Below are 15012 nucleotides of genomic sequence, written 5' to 3' on the forward strand. Positions count from 1 at the left end.
AAGGCAAAGGGTCAGTCCTTCCCGAGGCAGTCCGCAACCAAGACTGCCTCAAAGCCTAAGAAGCAAGCCTGGAGTGTGTCACGGCCAGGGTATTTCAGCATGGCGCTAGGCGAGTGTTACCTGTGAGGTCATTGTGGCGCGGGCTGTCTGGTGGCGGAGCTGGTGTCTGGCGGGGGGCTTTGGCTGCACGCGTTGTTGTGTGGGCCTGTTGTCACTCTGCGCTGGTAAGGCCTGGCGGCGTCTCCATTCCGTTTGGCATGGGCGCTGCCATCTTGCCTTCTGGCCATGTGATGCAGCTGGCCAATCCTGGTGAGTCACATGTTCCCTCCAGCCAGTAACAGCACGGCATGGGGTATTTAGGAAGGGTCAGTGCCTTCCTTCTTTGCCAGTGCAACGTGTATCTCAGCCTAGCTGAGAGGGAGTTCTCTGTGCTTTCCTGTTCCTGTGAATCCGCTGTCTGCCAGTCTGCCTGTCAGCTCCTAGTTCCCACTGAACTACCCCGCTACCACCATCACCCTTGCCCATACCTGAGTGCCTGAGCCTGCTGACATCCTGCACTTCAGTTCACTATCTGCAAACCTGGCTTGTTTATTTTCAGTTTCACTATCTGCAAACCTGGCTTGTTTATTTTCAGTTTCACTACCTGCACACCTGGACTGCTCTAATTGTTTCTACCTGGACATTAACCCTTTTGCTCCCACCACAGAACTCTTGTGCACATTTATATTTTCCTGGACTTTTATTTACTGCCACATTATATGTCCACTCGAGCACTTATTAAAAATCCTAGTTTTATTTACAAATCTGCTTCTGTGATCGCTCCTGCTACCACCCCGGGTCCACAAATAACCCAGAATGTAACAGAGTGCTAGGCGCCCTTCTTCCAAGCAAGACGATAAGCCTTCTGCATGATGGGACGGGCCTCCCTCTGGGGGACCCCAGAGTGGGAGGCCGACTTCTTCAATTCGCCCAGTGCTAGCACAATACCACCACGGATGCCTGGGTGCGAGAAGTGGTCTCCCAGGGGTACGCCCTGTCTTTTCGGCACAGGCCGCCTCACCAGTTTTTTTGCATGAGTCCTTCTCAGGACAAAACCAAGGCCTTTCAGGTTCAGGAAGCCATAGAGGCCTTGCTGACGACGTGGGATGGGGTATTACTCTACGCTGTTTCTGGTGCAGAAACCCAATGGCTCTCATCGCCCCATCCTCAATTTGAAGTCCCTGAACAGGTTTCTCAGGGTTCCCAAATTCAGGATGGAAACTTTGCGTTCCATCATTCTGGCGATGGAACCGGGGGATTATATGGTCTCCCTGGATATCCAGGACGCCTACCTCCATGTGCCTATAGCAACATCGCACCAATGGTTTCTGCGGTTTGCTATTCCCTACAACCACTACCAATTCAGGGCTCTACCCTTTGTCCTCTCCACGGCACCAAGGGTATTTACCAAGGTGATGGCGGTCATGGCGGCTCACCTTCGGAGCCAGGGGATACGGTTGCTACCGTATCTAGATGACCTCCTCTTGCTGGCAAGCTCCCCAGTGGTACTGATCCAGCATCTCCACCTGACAGTCGCTTGTCTACAGGCGCATGTGTGGTTGATCAACTGGAAGAAGTCCTCCCTCATCCCATCACAGCGGATGGTTCATTTGGGGGCCCTGCTGGACTCTCGTCAGCAACGGATTTTTCTGACTCCAGAGAAGGTCTCCTCCTTACAGCTGCGGATTCACAGTTGTCTGAGCAGGGGCAGAGTGTCGGTGCACTCAGCGATGAGAGTTTTGGGGTCCATGGTGTCGGCATTCGACATGGTGGAGTTTGCCCAGTTCCATTCCAGGCCCCTGCAGAGGCTGATTCTTTCGGAATGGAACGAATTGCCACACAGGATCCGCTCTCAGATGCTGGTGTTGTCCTCGGAGGTGCGTCTGTCCCTGGCCTGGTGGCTACAGATGGCTCATCTCCTCGAGGGGCACCCCTTTTGGATCCCGGAATGGGTTCTGTTCACGACAGATGCCAGTCTCTGGGGTTGGGGGGCGGTGACAGGCTCCTTGTCACTTCAGGGTTGTTGGTCGGCGGAGGAAGCGATTCTTCCCATCAACATCCCGGAACTGCGGGCAGTGTACAGAGCCCTGCAGTCGTCCGGCACCGCTCTTCATGGAAGGGCCGTTCAGGTGCAGTCAGACGCCACCGCGGTGGCGTACATCAATCACCAGGGTGGGACTCGCAGTCGAGCTGTCCTGGCTTGGGCAGAGCGCTATCTTCCAGCTCTCTCGGCAGTCTTCATCCCAGGAGTCCTCAATTGGGAGGCAGACTTCCTAAGCCGTTACGACGTGCATCCCGGGGAATGGTCGCTTCATCCAGAGGTATTCCGACTACTCGTGGACAAGTGGGGGCTGCCAGAGCTGGACCTGATGGCGTCCCGTCACAATCACAAGCTGCCCGTGTACGGGTCAAGGACAAGGGACGCAGGCGCAAGTCTGATGGACGCGCTGTCGGTGAAATGGCTGTTTCACCTGGCTCACTTGTTCCCTCCGATATCTCTGCTGCCTCGGGTCCTGCGCAAGTTCAAACAGGACGGAGGCACACTGATCCTGGTGGCCCAGAAGGCCGTGGTACTCCGATCTGCGGAGCCTGTCCATCGACGCTCCGTACCTCCTATCTCAATGGCGGGACCTGTTGTCTCAGGGGCCCTGTCTTCACCCAGATCTGGGTCGACTATCTTTGACGGCGTGGCTCTTGAGACAGCCGTCCTGAGGTCTCGGGGCTTTTCTAGCTCCGTTATTACCACCATGCTGAGGGCGCGCAAGCCTGCTTCCACGAGGATCTACCACAGAGTGTGGCACACTTACTTTCAGTGGTGCAAGGCCAGAAAATATGATCCCCAGGTGTTCCGGGTTTCGCGTATTCTGGCTTTCCTTCAGTCGGGTTTGGACTCCTCACTGAAGGTGTATGTGTCTGCTCTATCGGTGTGGTTCCAGCGCAGGATTGCTGCTATGCCAGACGTACACACTTCCAGGGTGTTTTAAGAATCCAGCCTCCCTTTGTGCCACCTGTGGCCCCGTGGGATTTGGCGGTGGTTCTTCGGGCCTTACAGGGTCCTCCTTTTGAGCCCTTGGAGTCAGTGGAGCTCAAGTGGCTAACTTTTAAGACGGTTTTCCTCTTGGCAATTGCTTCTGCCAGGAGGGTTTCGGAATTTGGGGGCGCTTTCCTGTCGTCCCCCTTTTCTGGTTTTTCATCAGGACAGAGCGGTGCTTCGCACTCGTCCTGATTTCCTGCCTAAGGTGGTTTCCAGGTTCCACATTAATCAGGAAATTGTTGTACCAGCCTTTCAAGCGCCTGATCTTTTGGCTGGGGAGGCTTCCTTAGACGTTGTCCGTGCTCTCCAGGTTTATGTGGACCGGACTAGTTCTGTGAGGAAGTCGGATTCTTTGTTTATCCTCTTTGGTTTTCACAAGAGGGGTTGGCCTGCCAACAAACAGACTCTAGCTCATTGGCTTCGTTCTGTTATTGTTGAGGCTTATATGCAGGAGGGTTTACCTGTTCCAGCCTCTGTTAAGGCTCATTCCACTCAGTCTGTGGGCCCTTCTTGGGCTGCTAGCCGTGGCGCCTCTGCTGTTCAGCTGTGTAAGGCGGCCACCTGGTCTTCCATTCAGAGCTTTTTGAGGTTCTATGCGTTTGACACCTTTGCCTCTCAGGATGCATCCTTTGGGCGCCGAGTTCTCCTATCAGCACAGGAGCGTCCCCGCCATTAGTTGGACTGCTTTGGGACATCCCCAAGGTCACCCTGTGGACCCCTATGGACCCTGAAGTAGAAAACAAGAGATATGGTAAGAACTTACCTTTGTTATCTCTGTTTCTACGAAGTCCATAGGGTCCACAGGGCACCCGCCCTGACGCACCTGGCTTCATATGGGCTCTGTGACTGGTCACCAGTTTTCCATCTCCCATTTCTGTGAGTATGGTTCTTGTGTGTTCCAGTCTTCCTTCTCTCTGTTTCGTCTCCTCCTCCGGCCTTGGCTGCTTACCAACTGAGGTGCCTGTGGCTCGGGGGCGGGGTATAGAGGAGGATGGACCCAAGTGCATCCTAGGAGCAGCTAAAAGCTTTAACTCCGTGGTGCCCGAGGATCCAGGATCCAGCTATACCCCAAGGTCACCCTGTGGACCCTATGGACTTCGTAGAAACAGAGATAACAAAGGTAAGTTCTTACCATATCTCTTGTTTTTGCACTTAAAAACACTGCACTTTGAAAAACTGCACCAGACAAGGCTTCCCCAGCCAAACTACTGACACTTATACAGGGATGCAGGCAAGTGTGGACACTAATTAAAGAAAACCCCCCATTGGCCAGCCAGAGAAAGCTAGCAATAAAGATGGCTTAAGTCAATTTTGTACAGCCCTGTGGTGTCTGTGACTATATGATAATGCTGGTATCAGCCCTTCCCCCGGGGTACAGCCATGTGTCTGTGACTATATGCTAATGCTGGTATCAGCCCTTCCCCTGGTGGACAGCAGTGTGTCTGGTACTATATGCTAATGCTGGTATCAGCCCTTCCCCTGGTGTACAGCCGTGTGTCTGTGACTATATGCTAATGCTGGTATCAGCCCTTCCCCTGGTGTACAGCCGTGTGTCTGTGACTATATGCTAATGCTGGTATCAGCCCTTCCCCTGGTGTACAGCCGTGTGTCTGTGACTATATGCTAATGCTGGTATCAGCCCTTCCCCCGGTGTACAGCCGTGTGTCTGTGACTATATGCTAATGCTGGTGTCAGCCCTTCCCCGGGTGTACAGCCATGTGTCTATGACTATATGCTAATGCTGGTATCAGCCCTTCCCCTGGTGTACAGCTCTGTGTCTGTGACTATATACTAATGCTGGTATCAGCCCTAACCCTGGAGTACAGCAGTGTGTCTGTGACTATATGCTAATGCTGGTATCAGCCCTTCCCCTGGTGTACAGCCGTGTGTCTGTGACTATATGCTAATGCTGGTATCAGCCCTTCCCCTGGTGTACGGCCGTGTGTCTGTGACTGTATGTGTGTCTGTGACTATATGCTAATGCTGGTATCAGCCCTTCCCCTGGTGTACAGCTGTGTATGTGACTATATGCTACTGCTGGTATCAGCCCTTCCCCTGGTGTACAGCCCTGTGTATGTGACTATATGCTAATGCTGGTATCAGTCCTTCCCCTGGTGTACAGCCGTATGTCTGTGACTTTATGCTAATGCTGGTATCAGCCCTTCCCCTGGTGTACAGCTGTGTGTCTGTGACTATATGCTAATGCTGGTATCAGCCCTTCCCCTGGTGTACAGCTGTGTGTCTGTGACTATATGCTAATGCTGGTATCAGCCCTTCCCCTGGTGTACAGCCGTGTGTCTGTGACTATATGCTAATGCTGGTATCAGCCCTTTCCCCTGGTGTACAGCCCTGTGGTGTCTGTGACTATATGCTAATACTGGTATCAGCCCTTCCCCTGGTGTACAGCCGTGTGTCTATGACTATATGCTAATGCTGGTATCAGCCCTTCCCCTGGTGTACAGCCGTGTGTCTGTGACTATATGCTAATGCTGGTATCAGCCCTTTCCCTGGTGTACAGCTGTGTGTCTGTGACTATATGCTAATGCTGGTATCAGCCCTTCCCCTGGTGTACAGCCGTGTGTCTGTGACTATATGCTAATGCTGGTATCAGCCCTTTCCCTGGTGTACAGCCGTGTGTCTGTGACTATATGCTAATACTGGTATCTGCCCTTCCCCCTGGTGTACAGCTGTGTGTCTGTGACTATATGCTAATGCTGGTATCAGCCCTTCCCCTGGTGTACAGCTGTGTGTCTGTGACTATATGCTAATGCTGGTATCAGCCCTTCCCCTGGTGTACAGCCGTGTGTCTGTGACTATATGCTAATGCTGGTATCAGCCCTTTCCCTGGTGTACAGCCGTGTGTCTGTGACTATATGCTAATACTGGTATCAGCCCTTCCCCTGGTGTACAGCTGTGTCTGTGACTATATGCTAATGCTGGTATCAGCCCTTCCCCTGGTGTACAGCCGTGTGTCTGTGACTATATGCTAATGCTGGTATCAGCCCTTCCCCTGGTGTACAGGGTCTGGCGGTGCAAGGACTGAGAAGCCGCTGTCAGCATCCGTAGGTGTTGTAATTCCGCCTGGTTTATCTTTAGACGCCACCATTGGTCGCACCACAGAAACTTGCACAAGCCCTATGGCAGGTGCAGATTTTCCATCTGAGGGGCCTGATTAATTACAGATCGCAATATTGCGTGCGCACGCAGTTCAACTGTGATAGTATGTTAATCCATTGCGATCTCATTGCAAACTCAGCACTACATAAGGATGCTCACTTTACATTGTGCACATCCGTACTACTTAGGAGAATAGCGAAGACATCGGTACAACCGAGTACCGTCGCAGCCTCACGCACACTTGCACAAGCTCTGACCTGACTCAGAAATTGCTAACAACCACGCACGCTATGAGACCTCACACTGCGTAGGGCATCGCAGTGGATAATTTATGCATGCCCCTGCAACGGTGTGCGAACGCACTGGCACGCCTGCGTTTCCCTGACCAACCCCCTGTCACCACCCTCAAATGGTGCTTCCTGTCAATCAGTCTGCGAGGGGTCTGCGTAGCCTCTGCGATCGCAGTCCCGATCGCAACAGCTAGTTTGCACACGCGCGATGCATGCGCAGTACGCAACAATCTTCCGATCGCGTTACGGAAGGTAGTGAATCAGTGGGTGACACTCCCATGATACGGCCAAAAGACAGACCATCTCCATGCGCCTGCATAGTCACCTTCCAGTCACCGCCCAGCAGATTCCACTACATTTCTGATACAGCGTGTCTCTCAATTGCAACTGCGCCACTGTGCTTACACAGCCCGTGCCTGCACGCTCGCTATGAGTTTTTCAGGATTCTCACGCACAGGTAGTAGCTCAAAATCGCTCAACTGCATCAAAATCAGCATTGTGGCTTGATCAGTCTGATGGGTATGGCCACTGGGCTTATATGGGGGTCACATTGCACCATTTGATGCAGTATCCCATTCCAGTCAGATTGAATCAGGAATCGGTGACATTTAGGGATCATAGCAATGGAGACCAGCGGCCAACCTGATTCTCCATAAACCACAGTCAGGTCAAGCTTATTAGATGAAAGCTGATCAGGTTTACAATATTTTAAATGCTATTATTGGTCAGTTTATAAAAAAATTAAATAATAACCATATAGATGGCTTTGTCCACTCCTGGAATTTTGGGGGTGTTCTCCTGGCTCCTACATGCCACTTACATCTCCTGTGAAGTGGGTGCTATGAATCACGGCCCGTCCCCCTTAAGCCATAATGCTGCAAATGGTTATGGTGAGCATTGCTGCGAGAACACGGATTGTAGCATCACATCCCCGCCCCTCTCACCTGGTCCTCACCCTTGAGGGATCTTCCAGAGGGATGGTAATGGCTGGATTGAATTATTCCTGCCTTGCCGCTGTCATTATATGCTTAACAGTGGCATGTAACCATCATTTGTAAACTGTTCAATGCTTTGAGACTTCAATAGTTTATTCGTGTGCATGCGCAAAGGAGCCCTGCCACGGACTTAGATGTTTCTCCTTGTGGTGTCTACGCAGCAGCGAACAGTGGTTGGCGACCTTCGACATGAAGCAAGCACTGGTGGTCTGATCGAACTGAACACCCATTGCAATCATTCCAAAAACATCAAAGGTTGTGAAACGTTGCCCATCAGTGGCCATCCCTAACTGGAGACCTCCCATGAAAATGTGGCAAGTGGGTATCGGCCGACCATATCTGCATGTCGACACAATAAACAGATACAAAACTAAGGCCTTGATTCAGAGCCGGACACTCTCACAGAGCGCTCGCTCTGAATCAGGGCCGTCCTTCCTGATTTTTAGAGCGGCCTCCTGGCCGCTCGTATAGCTGTGGGTGACCACCCACAGCTATAGCGAGCGACCAGGAAGATGGTGACGATGGTCAAGACCATCGCGACCATCGGGCTTGCGACGAGATCCTTGTGGTAGGGTCTCATTGCCGCAAGCCCTAGAGTGCTTTCGGCTCTAACAGAGCCGAAAGCACTCCCACTGACATCACTTGTGATGTCAGTGGGGCCGGCCCCAGACGGTAGGCGTTCCCATGGGAAAGCCTCCGTCTGGGCAGCCACGCCCCCGGCACGCCCACCAAAGGGCGGGTCACTCAACATCGACAGCACGCCCCCTTTGGTGTGAGACCCAGAGCGACGGTTTGCCCGTCGCTATCCGGGTCTCGCGCATGCGCACGACGGAGTTGGCTCCATCGTGCGTATGTGCACTGGGTCAACATCGACCCGCTTGCGAGCGCTCGCGAGCTGGTCTGAATCAGGCCCTAAGAACCTTCTTTCTGATTAATCACATTACAGCATTCAGTTATTTGTTTTATATTCACAATATATTGACATGATTTAAATTTGCCCTGCAGTTCTGAGTCCCAATGAAGTGATGTGTGATGCCCGAGAAGCCCATTGCCATACTGTAGCCTTTACCATTGCCAGATTGTAGCCTTTACCATTGCCAGATTGTAGCCTTGGTTTACTTGCTGGCGAGTGTGTAAGTAGTTGGACTTGAGAACCCCCAACAGCCTCATATTTTAGGAATTCTGTGCAGTACTCCAATAATCTTCACTCACTAATCCTGCAGAGGGAGGTTTGCGTATTAACCCCAGTAGATGCCAGCACAGAACAGACTTGTCCGCTTCCCACGTTTACATAATGGGTGAGTCTACCTATCTCTAGTAAACACAGTAAATTATTGATAAAGTGCCATAAGCAGAGATTACACAGGGTAAAGAGGCTGGATAAAAGGGAATTAACCACTTGGCTGGCTAAAAAAAAAAATCCCCAAAATTGTTGATTTTTTCAGAATTACATTTGGTAAATGATATCCTTTTAAATGTAATTTAATCAAAATATATACACACAATATGTAGGTGCAGCACTCTGGTGAATGAATCAGTCACAAGCAGTGTATACATATTGTTTTCACTGCTTGTGACTGATTAATTTACCTGAGTGCTCCGTGCAGGCACCAGGTCTAGCTAATATTTTGGATGGAGTGCAGGATCTTGCTGTTCATATTCATATATATATATATATATATATACTTATATAGATACAGCCATGGCCAAAAGTTCTGAGAATGACACAAGTATTGCTTTTCACAAAGTTTGCTGCTTCAGTGTTTTTAGACCTTTTTGTCAGATGTTACTATGGTATACTGAGGTAACATTACAGCATTTCATAAGTGTCAAAGGCTTTTATTGACAATTACATTACGTTTATGCAAAGAGTCAATATTTGCAGTGCTGACCCTTCTTTTTCAAGACCTCTGCAATCCGCCCTGGCATGCTGTCACTCACCTTCTGGGCCACATACTGACTGATGGCCGCCCATTCTTGCCTAATCAATGATTGGAGTTTGTCAGAATTTGTGGGTTTTTGTTTGTCCACCTGCCTCTTGAGGATTGACCACAAGTTCCCAATGGCAAGGTGCTCCATCATGCTGAAAAAGGCATTGTTTGCCACCAAACTGTTCTTGGATGGTTGGGAGAAGTTGCTCTTGGAGGATGTTTTGGTACCATTCTTTATTCATGGCTGTGTTCTTAGGCAAAATTGTGAGTGAGCCCAGACCCTTGGCTGAGAAGCAACCCCACACAGGATGCTTTACTGTTGGCATGACACAGGACTGATGGCAGCACTCACCTTTCCTTCTCTGGACAAACATTTTTCCAGATGTCTCAAACAATCTGAAAGGGGATTAATCAGAGAAAATAACTTTACCCCAGTTCTCAGCAGTCCAATCCCTGTACGTTTTACAGAATATCAGTCTCTCCTTGATGTTTTCCTGGAGAGAAGTTGCTTCTTTGCTGCCCTTCTTGACACCAGGCCATCACCTGTCTTCGTCTCACTGTGCGTGAAGATGCACTCACACCTGCCTGGTGCCATTCCTGAACAAGCTCTGCACTGGTGGTGCCCCGATCCCGCAGCTGAATCAACTTTAGGAGATGGTCCTGGCACTTGCTGGATGTTCTTGGGCGCCCTGAAGTGTTCACAACTATTGAACCTCTCTCCTTGAAGTTCTTGATGATCCGATAAATGGTTGATTTAGGTGCAATCTTACTAGCAGCAATACCTTGCCTGTGAAGCCCTTTTTGTGCAAAGCAATGATGACTGCATGTGTTTCCTTGCAGGTAACCATGGTTAACAGTAGAAGAACAATGATTTCAAGCTCCACCCTCTTAAAGCTCCCAGTCTGTTATTCTAACTCAATCAGCATGACAGGGTGATCTCCAGCCTTATCCTCGTCAACACTCTCACCTGTGTTAACAAGAGAATCACTGACATGATGTCAGCTGGTCCTTTTGTGACAGGGCTGAAATGTAGTGGAAATGTTGTTTTTTGGGATTAAGGTGTTCATTCAGACCCTCTTGATAGATGCGTTCGCTTGCACCCTTTGTATGCAAATCCAGCGCACGCCCAGCAAGGCAGGCGATCGCAAGGCATTAGCACGCCCACTATGTCTTGGCATGCGATCACTATGTATATGCAGACGCCCAACAGCCATTCATAAGACGCCCACTTGCGCACGTCATCTCCTGGAAGTGCATGAAAACATTGGTACATCGAGCACCATTGGATGCAATTGCAGCGCTTGAGGTTGACTATACCCTGCCGCAAGCACTGCGATCACTGCAGTGTGAAATCCCATCAAGTTATGTGTACTATGATGCTGCCTTTTAATTATGCACCCCTCCGAAATGGCGTTGGAACCCTCAGGCATGCCTGCGTTCGCACCTCCACTCCCCCATTTTCAGTGGCCAGCCCGTCACCACCAACAAACGGCTTCTCCTGTCATTCACTCTGCTGGGCAGTCTATGCGCAGCGAGCGAATACATCCTGATCTCTCGCACTGGTTCGCGCACGCGCATTGCGATGGCTTACGCATGCGCAGATAGCGACTATCGGCCAACTACGAGCGTAAGCATCATAGCGAGTGGGTCTGAATCAGCTCCTAAGTTCATTGTCATGGCAAAGAGGGACTTTGCAATTAATTGCAGTTCATCTGATCACTCTTCATGACATTCTGGAGTATATGCAAATTGCCATCATAAACACTGAAGCAGCAGACTATGTGAAAAGAAAATACTTGCGTCATTCTCAAAACTTTTGGCCATGGCTGTATGTATATATATTTATTTGAATGAATAAAGATAAAATGAAGAGCACCATTGCAGTTCTTATGAAATTCTGCATCTGCTCGATATGTCACATGACTACCTTCCCAATTAAACAAAATTATGTTGGGTACACACTAGACGATATGTGGTCCGATCCGACTGGATGGGACGACAAATCAGGCACATCGTCGTGTGTGCACCCGTTATGTCACTGACGATACGCGCTTCCGCGCATCTTCAGCGCCATTGCCTGTTGGACCTGCATGCAGGTCCAACGGGTGACATCGTTAGTGAGGGCCATGCTGCATGACTGCCTCACTGACAGTAATACACATCACTGCCTCACTGACAGACATACACATCACTGCCTCACTGACAGTAATACACATCACTGCCTCACTGACAGTAATACACATCACTGCCTCACTGACAGTAATACACATCACTGCCTCACTGACAGACATACACATCACTGCCTCACTGACAGTAATACACATCACTGCCCCACTGACAAACATACACATCACTGCCTCACTGACAGTCATACAAATCACTGCCTCACTGACTGACATACACATCACTGCCTCACTGACAGACATACACATCACTGCCCCACTGACAGACATACACATCACTGACAGTAATACACTTCACTGCCCCACTGACAAACATACACATCACTGCCTCGCTGACAGACATACACATCACTGCCTCACTGACTGACATACACATCACTGCCTCACTGACAGTAGTACACATCACTGCCTCACTGACAGACATACACATCACTGCCTCACTGACAGTAATACACATCACTGCCTCACTGACAGTAATACACATCACTGCCCCACTGACAAACATACACATCACTGCCCCACTGACAGTAATACACATCACTGCCCCACTGACAAACATACACATCACTGCCTCACTGACAGTAATACACGTCACTGCCTCACTGACAGTAATACACGTCACTGCCCCACTGACAGTAATACACGTCACTGCCTCACTGACAGTAATACACATCACTGCCTCACTGACAGTAATACACATCACTGACATATACACATCACTGCCTCACTGACATATACACATCACTGCTTCACTGACAGCCATACACATCACTGCCTCACTGACAGACATACACGTCACTGTCTCACTGACAGACATATACATCACTGCCTCACTGACAGTAATACACATCACTGCCTCACTGACATATACACATCACTGCCTCACTGACATATACACATCACTGCCTCACTGACAGACATACACATCACTGCCTCACTGACAGACATACAAATCATTGCCCCACTGACAGTAATACACATCACTGCCTCAATGACAGTAATATACATCACTGCCTCACTGACATACACATCACTGCCTCACTGACAGTAATACACATAACTGCCCCACTGACAGACATCCACATCACTGCGGACACACCTCCTGTTTGGTGTCGGCTGTTCCCACCTGATCCCTCACAATGGACCAGGTCTGCACGGTAGCTTGGCAGAGGGCTTGAACTTGGAGACGCTGAGCTCTTACCCAGAACAGCAGGAGAATGGAATGGTGTTTTGCGCAATTCTGTTGGTCGCAGGGTACAGATGTAGTAGAATTTAAAGGCAAAAGGTGTTTATTGCTCTCGGTCTTAAAAAAGACCCTCCCTTCGAATTGAAGGGGAATATCAGCATACGATACAAGATGTTACAGGAATCAAACAGCAGGTTTCCTCCACAAAGGATTGTCAAAGATGTACAATTTTACCAGGCACGAAGCCTCCTTTTATGCCACTCTAATACACATTTCCGCAGGGGGTAAGCCCACCTTGTGGTTTCCAACCAATCATCACAAGTGCATGACCTGTGCATGTGCTAGCCATATGCACATTTAACATTGTCCCCTTTGGACAGGGGGGAGTGGTCTCTCCCCTGAGCCTGAGACTACCTGGGGTTTTGGTCGCCACCCAGGAGTCCACTTGTCTAGGCCGGGGGAAGGTTTCCCTCCAAAACCCTACTTCCAGGAATCTGCTAATGGACCAAGCTTCCTACCTCTGCCTGAATCTGAGCTCCAGAGGTGGGCAAGCAGGGTCCCCGGGCACGGTTTCCTGACCATGGAAGGGAAGGGATTTGAATCTCCCTAAACCCACTTAGCTGGCTGCATTAACCAGCTTCCTATGCACCCCTCCATACCACTACCAGGCATGAGGCTGCATAGGAGAACATTTTATTCCCCTAGGGAAGAGGCTGGGGGACCCAGCAGCCCACAGAGAGCTCCGGATCCCCCTGGACCTTCACAGACCACAGGTAAGTGCAATTTACTTTAAATTATACACTTTGCATACAATTTAAATATATACATTTAAAATACATTGGGTTTTTTCATACAGTATACATCGAACCTGTGCCCTGCATCAGGCCGGTACACACTGCAGCACTGTAGCCCAGGACCTCCCTGGTCCTGGCTCAGTGCTGCACAAGCCATTTTAAATACATTTATATTTATTTTAAATGTGTGCTGATGTGCTTTTATGCTGTGTCCAGCGCTCAACGCTGGGCTCCACTAGCCCTGCAGTCTGGGACTGCTGGGGCTCTCCCCTGTTGATGGCTCACAGCGCTGGGGGTCCGGGGAGCTGGCTTTCCCTGTCCCCCAGCGTGCAGCCACTTGGCCATGGAGCTTGTGCGCCAGGAGCGATGCTCCCGGTCCCCAGCGGTCAGCGTACAGCACCACCTGTGCGTCACTTAGCCCTGCAGTCCGGGACGAGCCCGTCCCGCTGCAGCGGTGTTCTGTCCCCATCTGCCACGCTACACTGGGAGCAGGCTGTCCTGGTCTCCCAGCAGGTGGCCACTGAGCCCTGCAGTCCGGGACACAAGTCCCAGCTGCAGTAGCTCCCTGCTGTCCGCTGCCCTGGGGTGCCGGGAGCTCTGCTCCCGGTCCCCAGTAGTCGGCACATAGCCCGGTAGCTTCCGGAGGTGGCCCGGGGGCTGTAGCACAACAAACAGCCCCCGGGCGCCTACCCCTTTGCCGGGTAGCTGGGGTAGTGGGAGCTGCGCTCCCAGCCCCCAGCCCTGCCCTCCGCTGCCTGGCCGCAGTAAGCAGCCGGCACGGAGGGACCAGTGGCGTCCCTGTGGAGCTGGGACACCGGGAGTCACACTCCCGGGTCCCAGCGTGGAGCGCAGATCGGCTCCCTGCTCTCCATTCTCCCCCCGGTGTGGCACACCGGGGGTTACCTCATCCCTGCCGCGGCCGCCAGAGCGGGGCTGGACCGCGGCAGGGAAATACAAAATTAAAACATTTAATTTAACACACTCGGCGATTTGCGTCGCTAATACATTTTAAATATGGCGCCCAGCGCCCGTTGTCCCTTTAAAAATGGCGCCGCAGCACAGAGATTAACCCCTTCATTGCCGCGGCCGCCATTAGCCTCATGTGGGCAGCCTCCGGCCACACACAGTATACTCTGGCACAATGCAAGAGTCTACTGCACTTCAGAGAGAATGGGACCTGGTAGTGTCTGCACACAGGCCCTCCCCACACTGCCCCTGATGTAAGGGTTACATTGCATTCTTTTAGTAAAGGTGTAATGGGGTGGGTGGAAGATACGCCTTTCGCCATGGGGACATGGCCTGGCACGCACAAGGCATGCATCCTTTGGTGCTCACAAGAAGTGAGGGTGTTAAAATGTTGGGAGGTATAAGTTATGTAGCCAATCATTAGCCATTTTCTAACGATCACCATACAATAATACCCTCCGATATGGAAAATAAACA

This window comes from Taudactylus pleione, unplaced genomic scaffold, assembly GCF_031769625.1.
Source record: "Taudactylus pleione unplaced genomic scaffold, aTauple2 ptg000173l, whole genome shotgun sequence".
Classification (NCBI taxonomy): domain Eukaryota; kingdom Metazoa; phylum Chordata; class Amphibia; order Anura; family Myobatrachidae; genus Taudactylus; species Taudactylus pleione.